Here is an 18598-nt window from a genome sequence, read left to right on the forward strand (position 1 = left end):
AAACACAACATGTAAAACCAACACTGGAGATACAACTCACCACTATAACTGTTCCCCTGTCTGGAGATACAACTCACCACTATAACTGTTCCTCTGTCTGGAGATACAACTCACCACTATAACTGTTCCTCTGGAGATACAACTCACCACTATAACTGTTCCTCTGGAGATACAACTCACCACTATAACTGTTCCTCTGGAGATACAACTCACCACTATAACTGTTCCTCTGGAGATACAACTCACCACTATAACTGTTCCTCTGTCTGGAGATACAACTCACCACTATAACTGTTCCTCTGGAGATACAACTCACCACTATAACTGTTCCTCTGTCTGGAGATACAACTCACCACTATAACTGTTCCTCTGGAGATACAACTCACCACTATAACTGTTCCTCTGTCTGGAGATACAACTCACCACTATAACTGTTCCTCTGGAGATACAACTCACCACTATAACTGTTCCTCTGTCTGGAGATACAACTCACCACTATAACTGTTCCTCTGGAGATACAACTCACCACTATAACTGTTCCTCTGTCTGGAGATACAACTCACCACTATAACTGTTCCTCTGTCTGGAGATACAACTCACCACTATAACTGTTCCTCTGTCTGGAGATACAACTCACCACTATAACTGTTCCTCTGGAAATACAACTCACCACTATAACTGTTCCTCTGGAGATACAACTCACCACTATAACTGTTCCTCTGGAGATACAACTCACCACTATAACTGTTCCTCTGTCTGGAGATACAACTCACCACTATAACTGTTCCTCTGGAGATACAACTCACCACTATAACTGTTCCTCTGTCTGGAGATACAACTCACCACTATAACTGTTCCTCTGGAGATACAACTCACCACTATAACTGTTCCTCTGGAGATACAACTCACCACTATAACTGTTCCTCTGGAGATACAACTCACCACTATAACTGTTCCTCTGTCTGGAGATACAACTCACCACTATAACTGTTCCTCTGGAGATACAACTCACCACTATAACTGTTCCTCTGTCTGGAGATACAACTCACCACTATAACTGTTCCTCTGTCTGGAGATACAACTCACCACTATAACTGTTCCTCTGGAGATACAACTCACCACTATAACTGTTCCTCTGGAGATACAACTCACCACTATAACTGTTCCTCTGTCTGGAGATACAACTCACCACTATAACTGTTCCTCTGTCTGGAGATACAACTCACCACTATAACTGTTCCTCTGGAGATACAACTCACCACTATAACTGTTCCTCTGGAGATACAACTCACCACTATAACTGTTCCTCTGGAGATACAACTCACCACTATAACTGTTCCTCTGGAGATACAACTCACCACTATAACTGTTCCTCTGTCTGGAGATACAACTCACCACTATAACTGTTCCTCTGTCTGGAGATACAACTCACCACTATAACTGTTCCTCTGGAGATACAACTCACCACTATAACTGTTCCTCTGTCTGGAGATACAACTCACCACTATAACTGTTCCTCTGTCTGGAGATACAACTCACCACTATAACTGTTCCTCTGGAAATACAACTCACCACTATAACTGTTCCTCTGGAGATACAACTCACCACTATAACTGTTCCTCTGTCTGGAGATACAACTCACCACTATAACTGTTCCTCTGGAGATACAACTCACCACTATAACTGTTCCTCTGTCTGGAGATACAACTCACCACTATAACTGTTCCTCTGGAGATACAACTCACCACTATAACTGTTCCTCTGTCTGGAGATACAACTCACCACTATAACTGTTCCTCTGGAGATACAACTCACCACTATAACTGTTCCTCTGTCTGGAGATACAACTCACCACTATAACTGTTCCTCTGGAAATACAACTCACCACTATAACTGTTACTCTGGAGATACAACTCACCACTATAACTGTTCCTCTGGAGATACAACTCACCACTATAACTGTTCCTCTGGAGATACAACTCACCACTATAACTGTTCCTCTGGAGATACAACTCACCACTATAACTGTTCCTCTGGAGATACAACTCACCACTATAACTGTTCCTCTGTCTGGAGATACAACTCACCACTATAACTGTTCCTCTGGAGATACAACTCACCACTATAACTGTTCCTCTGTCTGGAGATACAACTCACCACTATAACTGTTCCTCTGTCTGGAGATACAACTCACCACTATAACTGTTCCTCTGGAGATACAACTCACCACTATAACTGTTCCTCTGGAGATACAACTCACCACTATAACTGTTCCTCTGGAGATACAACTCACCACTATAACTGTTCCTCTGTCTGGAGATACAACTCACCACTATAACTGTTCCTCTGGAGATACAACTCACCACTATAACTGTTCCTCTGGAGATACAACTCACCACTATAACTGTTCCTCTGGAGATACAACTCACCACTATAACTGTTCCTCTGTCTGGAGATACAACTCACCACTATAACTGTTCCTCTGGAAATACAACTCACCACTATAACTGTTCCTCTGGAGATACAACTCACCACTATAACTGTTCCTCTGTCTGGAGATACAACTCACCACTATAACTGTTCCTCTATCTGGAGATACAACTCACCACTATAACTGTTCCTCTGGAGATACAACTCACCACTATAACTGTTCCTCTGTCTGGAGATACAACTCACCACTATAACTGTTCCTCTATCTGGAGATACAACTCACCACTATAACTGTTCCTCTGTCTGGAGATACAACTCACCACTATAACTGTTCCTCTGGAGATACAACTCACCACTATAACTGTTCCTCTGTCTGGAGATACAACTCACCACTATAACTGGTCCTCTGGAGATACAACTCACCACTATAACTGTTCCTCTGGAGACACAACTCACCACTATAACTGTTCCTCTGTCTGGAGATACAACTCACCACTATAACTGTTCCTCTGGAGATACAACTCACCACTATAACTGTTCCTCTGGAGATACAACTCACCACTATAACTGTTCCTCTGGAGATACAACTCACCACTATAACTGTTCCTCTGTCTGGAGATACAACTCACCACTATAACTGTTCCTCTGGAGATACAACTCACCACTATAACTGTTCCTCTGGAGATACAACTCACCACTATAACTGTTCCTCTGGAGATACAACTCACCACTATAACTGTTCCTCTGGAAATACAACTCACCACTATAACTGTTCCTCTGGAGATACAACTCACCACTATAACTGTTCCTCTGTCTGGAGATACAACTCACCACTATAACTGTTCCTCTATCTGGAGATACAACTCACCACTATAACTGTTCCTCTGGAAATACAACTCACCACTATAACTGTTCCTCTGGAGATACAACTCACCACTATAACTGTTCCTCTGTCTGGAGATACAACTCACCACTATAACTGTTCCTCTATCTGGAGATACAACTCACCACTATAACTGTTCCTCTGTCTGGAGATACAACTCACCACTATAACTGTTCCTCTGTCTGGAGATACAACTCACCACTATAACTGTTCCTCTGGAAATACAACTCACCACTATAACTGTTCCTCTGGAGATACAACTCACCACTATAACTGTTCCTCTGTCTGGAGATACAACTCACCACTATAACTGTTCCTCTGGAGATACAACTCACCACTATAACTGTTCCTCTGTCTGGAGATACAACTCACCACTATAACTGTTCCTCTGGAGATACAACTCACCACTATAACTGTTCCTCTGTCTGGAGATACAACTCACCACTATAACTGTTCCTCTGGAGATACAACTCACCACTATAACTGTTCCTCTGTCTGGAGATACAACTCACCACTATAACTGTTCCTCTGGAAATACAACTCACCACTATAACTGTTCCTCTGGAGATACAACTCACCACTATAACTGTTCCTCTAGAGATACAACTCACCACTATAACTGTTCCTCTGGAGATACAACTCACCACTATAACTGTTCCTCTGGAGATACAACTCACCACTATAACTGTTCCTCTGTCTGGAGATACAACTCACCACTATAACTGTTCCTCTGGAGATACAACTCACCACTATAACTGTTCCTCTGTCTGGAGATACAACTCACCACTATAACTGTTCCTCTGGATATACAACTCACCACTATAACTGTTCCTCTGTCTGGAGATACAACTCACCACTATAACTGTTCCTCTGGAGATACAACTCACCACTATAACTGTTCCTCTGTCTGGAGATACAACTCACCACTATAACTGTTCCTCTGTCTGGAGATACAACTCACCACTATAACTGTTCCTCTGTCTGGAGATACAACTCACCACTATAACTGTTCCTCTGGAAATACAACTCACCACTATAACTGTTCCTCTGGAGATACAACTCACCACTATAACTGTTCCTCTGGAGATACAACTCACCACTATAACTGTTCCTCTGGAGATACAACTCACCACTATAACTGTTCCTCTGTCTGGAGATACAACTCACCACTATAACTGTTCCTCTGGAGATACAACTCACCACAATAACTGTTCCTCTGTCTGGAGATACAACTCACCACTATAACTGTTCCTCTGGATATACAACTCACCACTATAACTGTTCCTCTGTCTGGAGATACAACTCACCACTATAACTGTTCCTCTGGAGATACAACTCACCACTATAACTGTTCCTCTGTCTGGAGATACAACTCACCACTATAACTGTTCCTCTGTCTGGAGATACAACTCACCACTATAACTGTTCCTCTGTCTGGAGATACAACTCACCACTATAACTGTTCCTCTGGAAATACAACTCACCACTATAACTGTTCCTCTGGAGATACAACTCACCACTATAACTGTTCCTCTGGAGATACAACTCACCACTATAACTGTTCCTCTGGAGATACAACTCACCACTATAACTGTTCCTCTGGAGATACAACTCACCACTATAACTGTTCCTCTGTCTGGAGATACAACTCACCACTATAACTGTTCCTCTGGAGATACAACTCACCACTATAACTGTTCCTCTGGAGATACAACTCACCACTATAACTGTTCCTCTGGAGATACAACTCACCACTATAACTGTTCCTCTGGAGATACAACTCACCACTATAACTGTTCCTCTGGAGATACAACTCACCACTATAACTGTTCCTCTGTCTGGAGATACAACTCACCACTATAACTGTTCCTCTGGAGATACAACTCACCACTATAACTGTTCCTCTGTCTGGAGATACAACTCACCACTATAACTGTTCCTCTGTCTGGAGATACAACTCACCACTATAACTGTTCCTCTGGAGATACAACTCACCACTATAACTGTTCCTCTGGAGATACAACTCACCACTATAACTGTTCCTCTGTCTGGAGATACAACTCACCACTATAACTGTTCCTCTGTCTGGAGATACAACTCACCACTATAAATGTTCCTCTGGAGATACAACTCACCACTATAACTGTTCCTCTGGAGATACAACTCACCACTATAACTGTTCCTCTGGAGATACAACTCACCACTATAACTGTTCCTCTGGAGATACAACTCACCACTATAACTGTTCCTCTGTCTGGAGATACAACTCACCACTATAACTGTTCCTCTGGAGATACAACTCACCACTATAACTGTTCCTCTGTCTGGAGATACAACTCACCACTATAACTGTTCCTCTGTCTGGAGATACAACTCACCACTATAACTGTTCCTCTGGAAATACAACTCACCACTATAACTGTTCCTCTGGAGATACAACTCACCACTATAACTGTTCCTCTGTCTGGAGATACAACTCACCACTATAACTGTTCCTCTGGAGATACAACTCACCACTATAACTGTTCCTCTGTCTGGAGATACAACTCACCACTATAACTGTTCCTCTGGAGATACAACTCACCACTATAACTGTTCCTCTGTCTGGAGATACAACTCACCACTATAACTGTTCCTCTGGAGATACAACTCACCACTATAACTGTTCCTCTGTCTGGAGATACAACTCACCACTATAACTGTTCCTCTGGAAATCCAACTCACCACTATAACTGTGCCTCTGGAGATACAACTCACCACTATAACTGTTCCTCTGTCTGGAGATACAACTCACCACTATAACTGTTCCTCTGTCTGGAGATACAACTCACCACTATAACTGTTCCTCTGGAAATACAACTCACCACTATAACTGTTCCTCTGGAGATACAACTCACCACTATAACTGTTCCTCTGGAGATACAACTCACCACTATAACTGTTCCTCTGGAGATACAACTCACCACTATAACTGTTCCTCTGGAGATACAACTCACCACTATAACTGTTCCTCTGTCTGGAGATACAACTCACCACTATAACTGTTCCTCTGGAGATACAACTCACCACTATAACTGTTCCTCTGGAGATACAACTCACCACTATAACTGTTCCTCTGGAGATACAACTCACCACTATAACTGTTCCTCTGGAGATACAACTCACCACTATAACTGTTCCTCTGGAGATACAACTCACCACTATAACTGTTCCTCTGTCTGGAGATACAACTCACCACTATAACTGTTCCTCTGGAGATACAACTCACCACTATAACTGTTCCTCTGTCTGGAGATACAACTCACCACTATAACTGTTCCTCTGGAGATACAACTCACCACTATAACTGTTCCTCTGGAGATACAACTCACCACTATAACTGTTCCTCTGTCTGGAGATACAACTCACCACTATAACTGTTCCTCTGTCTGGAGATACAACTCACCACTATAACTGTTCCTCTGGAGATACAACTCACCACTATAACTGTTCCTCTGGAGATACAACTCACCACTATAACTGTTCCTCTGGAGATACAACTCACCACTATAACTGTTCCTCTGGAGATACAACTCACCACTATAACTGTTCCTCTGTCTGGAGATACAACTCACCACTATAACTGTTCCTCTGTCTGGAGATACAACTCACCACTATAACTGTTCCTCTGGAGATACAACTCACCACTATAACTGTTCCTCTGTCTGGAGATACAACTCACCACTATAACTGTTCCTCTGTCTGGAGATACAACTCACCACTATAACTGTTCCTCTGGAAATACAACTCACCACTATAACTGTTCCTCTGGAGATACAACTCACCACTATAACTGTTCCTCTGTCTGGAGATACAACTCACCACTATAACTGTTCCTCTGGAGATACAACTCACCACTATAACTGTTCCTCTGTCTGGAGATACAACTCACCACTATAACTGTTCCTCTGGAGATACAACTCACCACTATAACTGTTCCTCTGTCTGGAGATACAACTCACCACTATAACTGTTCCTCTGGAGATACAACTCACCACTATAACTGTTCCTCTGTCTGGAGATACAACTCACCACTATAACTGTTCCTCTGGAAATACAACTCACCACTATAACTGTTACTCTGGAGATACAACTCACCACTATAACTGTTCCTCTGGAGATACAACTCACCACTATAACTGTTCCTCTGGAGATACAACTCACCACTATAACTGTTCCTCTGGAGATACAACTCACCACTATAACTGTTCCTCTGGAGATACAACTCACCACTATAACTGTTCCTCTGTCTGGAGATACAACTCACCACTATAACTGTTCCTCTGGAGATACAACTCACCACTATAACTGTTCCTCTGGAGATACAACTCACCACTATAACTGTTCCTCTGGAGATACAACTCACCACTATAACTGTTCCTCTGGAGATACAACTCACCACTATAACTGTTCCTCTGGAGATACAACTCACCACTATAACTGTTCCTCTGGAGATACAACTCACCACTATAACTGTTCCTCTGTCTGGAGATACAACTCACCACTATAACTGTTCCTCTGGAGATACAACTCACCACTATAACTGTTCCTCTGTCTGGAGATACAACTCACCACTATAACTGTTCCTCTGGAGATACAACTCACCACTATAACTGTTCCTCTGGAGATACAACTCACCACTATAACTGTTCCTCTGTCTGGAGATACAACTCACCACTATAACTGTTCCTCTGTCTGGAGATACAACTCACCACTATAACTGTTCCTCTGGAGATACAACTCACCACTATAACTGTTCCTCTGGAGATACAACTCACCACTATAACTGTTCCTCTGGAGATACAACTCACCACTATAACTGTTCCTCTGGAGATACAACTCACCACTATAACTGTTCCTCTGTCTGGAGATACAACTCACCACTATAACTGTTCCTCTGTCTGGAGATACAACTCACCACTATAACTGTTCCTCTGGAGATACAACTCACCACTATAACTGTTCCTCTGTCTGGAGATACAACTCACCACTATAACTGTTCCTCTGTCTGGAGATACAACTCACCACTATAACTGTTCCTCTGGAAATACAACTCACCACTATAACTGTTCCTCTGGAGATACAACTCACCACTATAACTGTTCCTCTGTCTGGAGATACAACTCACCACTATAACTGTTCCTCTGGAGATACAACTCACCACTATAACTGTTCCTCTGTCTGGAGATACAACTCACCACTATAACTGTTCCTCTGGAGATACAACTCACCACTATAACTGTTCCTCTGTCTGGAGATACAACTCACCACTATAACTGTTCCTCTGGAGATACAACTCACCACTATAACTGTTCCTCTGTCTGGAGATACAACTCACCACTATAACTGTTCCTCTGGAAATACAACTCACCACTATAACTGTTACTCTGGAGATACAACTCACCACTATAACTGTTCCTCTGGAGATACAACTCACCACTATAACTGTTCCTCTGGAGATACAACTCACCACTATAACTGTTCCTCTGGAGATACAACTCACCACTATAACTGTTCCTCTGGAGATACAACTCACCACTATAACTGTTCCTCTGTCTGGAGATACAACTCACCACTATAACTGTTCCTCTGTCTGGAGATACAACTCACCACTATAACTGTTCCTCTGTCTGGAGATACAACTCACCACTATAACTGTTCCTCTGGAGATACAACTCACCACTATAACTGTTCCTCTGTCTGGAGATACAACTCACCACTATAACTGTTCCTCTGGATATACAACTCACCACTATAACTGTTCCTCTGTCTGGAGATACAACTCACCACTATAACTGTTCCTCTGGAGATACAACTCACCACTATAACTGTTCCTCTGTCTGGAGATACAACTCACCACTATAACTGTTCCTCTGTCTGGAGATACAACTCACCACTATAACTGTTCCTCTGTCTGGAGATACAACTCACCACTATAACTGTTCCTCTGGAAATACAACTCACCACTATAACTGTTCCTCTGGAGATACAACTCACCACTATAACTGTTCCTCTGGAGATACAACTCACCACTATAACTGTTCCTCTGGAGATACAACTCACCACTATAACTGTTCCTCTGGAGATACAACTCACCACTATAACTGTTCCTCTGGAGATACAACTCACCACTATAACTGTTCCTCTGGAGATACAACTCACCACTATAACTGTTCCTCTGTCTGGAGATACAACTCACCACTATAACTGTTCCTCTGGAGATACAACTCACCACTATAACTGTTCCTCTGTCTGGAGATACAACTCACCACTATAACTGTTCCTCTGGATATACAACTCACCACTATAACTGTTCCTCTGTCTGGAGATACAACTCACCACTATAACTGTTCCTCTGGAGATACAACTCACCACTATAACTGTTCCTCTGTCTGGAGATACAACTCACCACTATAACTGTTCCTCTGTCTGGAGATACAACTCACCACTATAACTGTTCCTCTGTCTGGAGATACAACTCACCACTATAACTGTTCCTCTGGAAATACAACTCACCACTATAACTGTTCCTCTGGAGATACAACTCACCACTATAACTGTTCCTCTGGAGATACAACTCACCACTATAACTGTTCCTCTGGAGATACAACTCACCACTATAACTGTTCCTCTGGAGATACAACTCACCACTATAACTGTTCCTCTGTCTGGAGATACAACTCACCACTATAACTGTTCCTCTGGAGATACAACTCACCACTATAACTGTTCCTCTGGAGATACAACTCACCACTATAACTGTTCCTCTGGAGATACAACTCACCACTATAACTGTTCCTCTGGAGATACAACTCACCACTATAACTGTTCCTCTGGAGATACAACTCACCACTATAACTGTTCCTCTGTCTGGAGATACAACTCACCACTATAACTGTTCCTCTGGAGATACAACTCACCACTATAACTGTTCCTCTGTCTGGAGATACAACTCACCACTATAACTGTTCCTCTGTCTGGAGATACAACTCACCACTATAACTGTTCCTCTGGAGATACAACTCACCACTATAACTGTTCCTCTGGAGATACAACTCACCACTATAACTGTTCCTCTGTCTGGAGATACAACTCACCACTATAACTGTTCCTCTGTCTGGAGATACAACTCACCACTATAAATGTTCCTCTGGAGATACAACTCACCACTATAACTGTTCCTCTGGAGATACAACTCACCACTATAACTGTTCCTCTGGAGATACAACTCACCACTATAACTGTTCCTCTGGAGATACAACTCACCACTATAACTGTTCCTCTGTCTGGAGATACAACTCACCACTATAACTGTTCCTCTGGAGATACAACTCACCACTATAACTGTTCCTCTGTCTGGAGATACAACTCACCACTATAACTGTTCCTCTGTCTGGAGATACAACTCACCACTATAACTGTTCCTCTGGAAATACAACTCACCACTATAACTGTTCCTCTGGAGATACAACTCACCACTATAACTGTTCCTCTGTCTGGAGATACAACTCACCACTATAACTGTTCCTCTGGAGATACAACTCACCACTATAACTGTTCCTCTGTCTGGAGATACAACTCACCACTATAACTGTTCCTCTGGAGATACAACTCACCACTATAACTGTTCCTCTGTCTGGAGATACAACTCACCACTATAACTGTTCCTCTGGAGATACAACTCACCACTATAACTGTTCCTCTGTCTGGAGATACAACTCACCACTATAACTGTTCCTCTGGAAATACAACTCACCACTATAACTGTTCCTCTGGAGATACAACTCACCACTATAACTGTTCCTCTGTCTGGAGATACAACTCACCACTATAACTGTTCCTCTGTCTGGAGATACAACTCACCACTATAACTGTTCCTCTGGAAATACAACTCACCACTATAACTGTTCCTCTGGAGATACAACTCACCACTATAACTGTTCCTCTGGAGATACAACTCACCACTATAACTGTTCCTCTGGAGATACAACTCACCACTATAACTGTTCCTCTGGAGATACAACTCACCACTATAACTGTTCCTCTGTCTGGAGATACAACTCACCACTATAACTGTTCCTCTGGAGATACAACTCACCACTATAACTGTTCCTCTGGAGATACAACTCACCACTATAACTGTTCCTCTGGAGATACAACTCACCACTATAACTGTTCCTCTGGAGATACAACTCACCACTATAACTGTTCCTCTGGAGATACAACTCACCACTATAACTGTTCCTCTGTCTGGAGATACAACTCACCACTATAACTGTTCCTCTGGAGATACAACTCACCACTATAACTGTTCCTCTGTCTGGAGATACAACTCACCACTATAACTGTTCCTCTGGAGATACAACTCACCACTATAACTGTTCCTCTGGAGATACAACTCACCACTATAACTGTTCCTCTGTCTGGAGATACAACTCACCACTATAACTGTTCCTCTGTCTGGAGATACAACTCACCACTATAACTGTTCCTCTGGAGATACAACTCACCACTATAACTGTTCCTCTGGAGATACAACTCACCACTATAACTGTTCCTCTGGAGATACAACTCACCACTATAACTGTTCCTCTGGAGATACAACTCACCACTATAACTGTTCCTCTGTCTGGAGATACAACTCACCACTATAACTGTTCCTCTGTCTGGAGATACAACTCACCACTATAACTGTTCCTCTGGAGATACAACTCACCACTATAACTGTTCCTCTGTCTGGAGATACAACTCACCACTATAACTGTTCCTCTGTCTGGAGATACAACTCACCACTATAACTGTTCCTCTGGAAATACAACTCACCACTATAACTGTTCCTCTGGAGATACAACTCACCACTATAACTGTTCCTCTGTCTGGAGATACAACTCACCACTATAACTGTTCCTCTGGAGATACAACTCACCACTATAACTGTTCCTCTGTCTGGAGATACAACTCACCACTATAACTGTTCCTCTGGAGATACAACTCACCACTATAACTGTTCCTCTGTCTGGAGATACAACTCACCACTATAACTGTTCCTCTGGAGATACAACTCACCACTATAACTGTTCCTCTGTCTGGAGATACAACTCACCACTATAACTGTTCCTCTGGAAATACAACTCACCACTATAACTGTTACTCTGGAGATACAACTCACCACTATAACTGTTCCTCTGGAGATACAACTCACCACTATAACTGTTCCTCTGGAGATACAACTCACCACTATAACTGTTCCTCTGGAGATACAACTCACCACTATAACTGTTCTTCTGGAGATACAACTCACCACTATAACTGTTCCTCTGTCTGGAGATACAACTCACCACTATAACTGTTCCTCTGGAGATACAACTCACCACTATAACTGTTCCTCTGTCTGGAGATACAACTCACCACTATAACTGTTCCTTTGTCTGGAGATACAACTCACCACTATAACTGTTCCTCTGGAGATACAACTCACCACTATAACTGTTCCTCTGGAGATACAACTCACCACTATAACTGTTCCTCTGTCTGGAGATACAACTCACCACTATAACTGTTCCTCTGTCTGGAGATACAACTCACCACTATAACTGTTCCTCTGGAGATACAACTCACCACTATAACTGTTCCTCTGGAGATACAACTCACCACTATAACTGTTCCTCTGGAGATACAACTCACCACTATAACTGTTCCTCTGGAGATACAACTCACCACTATAACTGTTCCTCTGTCTGGAGATACAACTCACCACTATAACTGTTCCTCTGTCTGGAGATACAACTCACCACTATAACTGTTCCTCTGGAAATACAACTCACCACTATAACTGTTCCTCTGGAGATACAACTCACCACTATAACTGTTCCTCTGTCTGGAGATACAACTCACCACTATAACTGTTCCTCTATCTGGAGATACAACTCACCACTATAACTGTTCCTCTGGAGATACAACTCACCACTATAACTGTTCCTCTGTCTGGAGATACAACTCACCACTATAACTGTTCCTCTATCTGGAGATACAACTCACCACTATAACTGTTCCTCTGTCTGGAGATACAACTCACCACTATAACTGTTCCTCTGGAGATACAACTCACCACTATAACTGTTCCTCTGTCTGGAGATACAACTCACCACTATAACTGTTCCTCTGTCTGGAGATACAACTCACCACTATAACTGTTCCTCTGGAAATACAACTCACCACTATAACTGTTCCTCTGGAGATACAACTCACCACTATAACTGTTCCTCTGTCTGGAGATACAACTCACCACTATAACTGTTCCTCTGGAGATACAACTCACCACTATAACTGTTCCTCTGTCTGGAGATACAACTCACCACTATAACTGTTCCTCTGGAGATACAACTCACCACTATAACTGTTCCTCTGTCTGGAGATACAACTCACCACTATAACTGTTCCTCTGGAGATACAACTCACCACTATAACTGTTCCTCTGGAGATACAACTCACCACTATAACTGTTCCTCTGGAAATACAACTCACCACTATAACTGTTCCTCTGGAGATACAACTCACCACTATAACTGTTCCTCTGGAGATACAACTCACCACTATAACTGTTCCTCTGGAGATACAACTCACCACTATAACTGTTCCTCTGGAGATACAACTCACCACTATAACTGTTCCTCTGGAGATACAACTCACCACTATAACTGTTCCTCTGTCTGGAGATACAACTCACCACTATAACTGTTCCTCTGGAGATACAACTCACCACTATAACTGTTCCTCTGTCTGGAGATACAACTCACCACTATAACTGTTCCTCTGGAGATACAACTCACCACTATAACTGTTCCTCTGTCTGGAGATACAACTCAACACTATAACTGTTCCTCTGGAGATACAACTCACCACTATAACTGTTCCTCTGTCTGGAGATACAACTCAACACTATAACTGTTCCCCTGTCTGGAGATACAACTCAACACTATAACTGTTCCTCTTTCTGGAGATACAACTCACCACTATAACTGTTCCTCTGGAGATACAACTCACCACTATAACTGTTCCTCTGGAGATACAACTCACCACTATAACTGTTCCTCTGTCTGGAGATACAACTCACCACTATAACTGTTCCTCTGTCTGGAGATACAACTCAACACTATAACTGTTCCTCTGTCTGGAGATACAACTCACCACTATAACTGTTCCTCTGTCTGGAGATACAACTCACCACTATAACTGTTCCTCTATCTGGAGATACAACTCACCACTATAACTGTTCCTCTGGAGATACAACTCACCACTATAACTGTTCCTCTATCTGGAGATACAACTCACCACTATAACTGTTCCTCTATCTGGAGATACAACTCACCACTATAACTGTTCCTCTGGAAATACAACTCACCACTATAACTGTTCCTCTGGAAATACAACTCACCACTATAACTGTTCCTCTGTCTGGAGATACAACTCACCACTATAACTGTTCCTCTGGAGATACAACTCACCACTATAACTGTTCCTCTGGAGATACAACTCACCACTATAACTGTTCCTCTGGAGATACAACTCACCACTATAACTGTTCCTCTGGAGATACAACTCACCACTATAACTGTTCCTCTGGAGATACAACTCACCACTATAACTGTTCCTCTGTCTGGAGATACAACTCACCACTATAACTGTTCCTCTGGAAATACAACTCACCACTATAACTGTTCCTCTGGAGATACAACTCACCACTATAACTGTTCCTCTGTCTGGAGATACAACTCACCACTATAACTGTTCCTCTATCTGGAGATACAACTCACCACTATAACTGTTCCTCTGTCTGGAGATACAACTCACCACTATAACTGTTCCTCTGGAAATACAACTCACCACTATAACTGTTCCTCTGGAGATACAACTCACCACTATAACTGTTCCTCTGTCTGGAGATACAACTCACCACTATAACTGTTCCTCTGTCTGGAGATACAACTCACCACTATAACTGTTCCTCTGGAAATACAACTCACCACTATAACTGTTCCTCTGGAGATACAACTCACCACTATAACTGTTCCTCTGTCTGGAGATACAACTCACCACTATAACTGTTCCTCTGGAGATACAACTCACCACTATAACTGTTCCTCTGTCTGGAGATACAACTCACCACTATAACTGTTCCTCTGGAGATACAACTCACCACTATAACTGTTCCTCTGTCTGGAGATACAACTCACCACTATAACTGTTCCTCTGGAGATACAACTCACCACTATAACTGTTCCTCTGGAGATACAACTCACCACTATAACTGTTCCTCTGGAAATACAACTCACCACTATAACTGTTCCTCTGGAGATACAACTCACCACTATAACTGTTCCTCTGGAGATACAACTCACCACTATAACTGTTCCTCTGGAGATACAACTCACCACTATAACTGTTCCTCTGGAGATACAACTCACCACTATAACTGTTCCTCTGGAGATACAACTCACCACTATAACTGTTCCTCTGTCTGGAGATACAACTCACCACTATAACTGTTCCTCTGGAGATACAACTCACCACTATAACTGTTCCTCTGTCTGGAGATACAACTCACCACTATAACTGTTCCTCTGGAGATACAACTCACCACTATAACTGTTCCTCTGTCTGGAGATACAACTCAACACTATAACTGTTCCTCTGGAGATACAACTCACCACTATAACTGTTCCTCTGTCTGGAGATACAACTCAACACTATAACTGTTCCCCTGTCTGGAGATACAACTCAACACTATAACTGTTCCTCTGTCTGGAGATACAACTCACCACTATAACTGTTCCTCTGGAGATACAACTCACCACTATAACTGTTCCTCTGTCTGGAGATACAACTCACCACTATAACTGTTCCTCTGTCTGGAGATACAACTCAACACTATAACTGTTCCTCTGTCTGGAGATACAACTCACCACTATAACTGTTCCTCTGTCTGGAGATACAACTCACCACTATAACTGTTCCTCTATCTGGAGATACAACTCACCACTATAACTGTTCCTCTGGAGATACAACTCACCACTATAACTGTTCCTCTGGAGATACAACTCACCACTATAACTGTTCCTCTATCTGGAGATACAACTCACCACTATAACTGTTCCTCTATCTGGAGATACAACTCACCACTATAACTGTTCCTCTGGAAATACAACTCACCACTATAACTGTTCCTCTGGAAATACAACTCACCACTATAACTGTTCCTCTGGAAATACAACTCACCACTATAACTGTTCCTCTGGAGATACAACTCACCACTATAACTGTTACTCTGTCTGGAGATACAACTCACCACTATAACTGTTCCTCTGGAAATACAACTCACCACTATAACTGTTCCTCTGGAAATACAACTCACCACTATAACTGTTCCTCTGGAGATACAACTCACCACTATAACTGTTCCTCTGGAAATACAACTCACCACTATAACTGTTCCTCTGGAGATACAACTCACCACTATAACTGTTCCTCTGTCTGGAGATACAACTCACCACTATAACTGTTCCTCTGTCTGGAGATACAACTCACCACTATAACTGTTCCTCTATCTGGAAATACAACTCACCACTATAGCTGTTCCTCTGGAAATACAACTCACCACTATAACTGTTCCTCTGTCTGGAGATACAACTCACCACTATAACTGTTCCTCTATCTGGAAATACAACTCACCACTATAGCTGTTCCTCTGGAAATACAACTCACCACTATAACTGTTCCTCTGTCTGGAGATACAACTCACCACTATAACTGTTCCTCTATCTGGAAATACAACTCACCACTATAGCTGTTCCTCTGGAAATACAACTCACCACTATAACTGTTCCTCTGTCTGGAGATACAACTCACCACTATAACTGTTCCTCTATCTGGAAATACAACTCACCACTATAGCTGTTCCTCTGGAAATACAACTCACCACTATAACTGTTCCTAAGGCATAAAGTAATGACATCATCAAAAGTTTAAACATGTTTAAAAACAGTGATTTTTAAACACTATGAGCCTCATAATGATGTGGGGAGCAAGGAAATTCCATCCTTCTGGATACTCAGTCTCAGGCACTGCATCGCCGTGTAGAAATGTCAATACAGTCAGGGGGGGGTTCCCAAGCTGTGTCCCAGCCGACCGTGACTGAGAGTCCCATAGTGCGGTGAACAATTGGCCCAGCGTTTTTCCGGGTTAGCGGATGGTTTGGCCGAGGGACTTTAATTGGCTCATTGTGCTCTAGTGACTCCTTGTGGTGGGCCGGGCGCCTGCAAGCTGACCTCGGTTTTTTCCTCCAAAACATTGGTGCAGCTGGCTTCCAGGTTAAGCAAGCATGTCTTAAGAAGCAGCGTGGCTTGGCGGTCTTGTTCAGAGTACGCACAACTCAACCTTCACCTCTCCCGAGCGTGTTGGGGAGTTATAGCAATGAGACAGGATTGCAATTGGTTCTCACGAAATTGGGGAGAAAAAGAGGGTCAATTATAAAATATATATATTTTTTAAAACAACATTAAAACCCCTACATTTTACATTTAATCCTACCCTGTGATGTCACAGAGCACTTTTTAACTACATATCATAGAAACAGACACTGGTATTGTCCTGGAGATAATGAATATGAGGTTGAAAAGTGGTGGAATTGCCATTTGGCCCTTATATGTTATAAAAACCAAGCTAACGACTTAGAGCCTGTCATATGTGTTCCCTTAAATCAGCACCTACTCTAAGTGTTCATTACTATTACAGGAGTCCAGTCTATCATATTGTGCTGAATTATCACCTACCCTATTAATCACTATTACAGGGCTCCAGACTAACATGTACCCCTGAATCATCACCTACCCTAAGTGTTCATCACTATTACAGGGCTCCAGACTAACATGTTCCCCTGAATCATCACCTACCCTAAGTGTTCATTACTATTATAAGGCTCCAGACTAACATGTTCCCCTGAATCATCACCTACCCTAAGTGTTCATTACTAATACAGGGCTCCAGACTAACATATACCCCTGAATCATCACCTACCCTAAGTGTTCATCACTATTACAGGGCTCCAGACTAACATGTTCCCCTGAATCATCACCTACCCTAAGTGTTCATTACTATTACAGGGCTCCAGACTAACATGTACCCCTGAATCATCACCTACCCTAAGTGTTCATCACTATTACAGGGCTCCAGACTAACATGTTCCCCTGA

The sequence above is a fragment of the Oncorhynchus nerka genome, linkage group LG9b, assembly GCF_034236695.1.
Source record: "Oncorhynchus nerka isolate Pitt River linkage group LG9b, Oner_Uvic_2.0, whole genome shotgun sequence".
Taxonomy (NCBI): Eukaryota; Metazoa; Chordata; class Actinopteri; order Salmoniformes; family Salmonidae; genus Oncorhynchus; species Oncorhynchus nerka.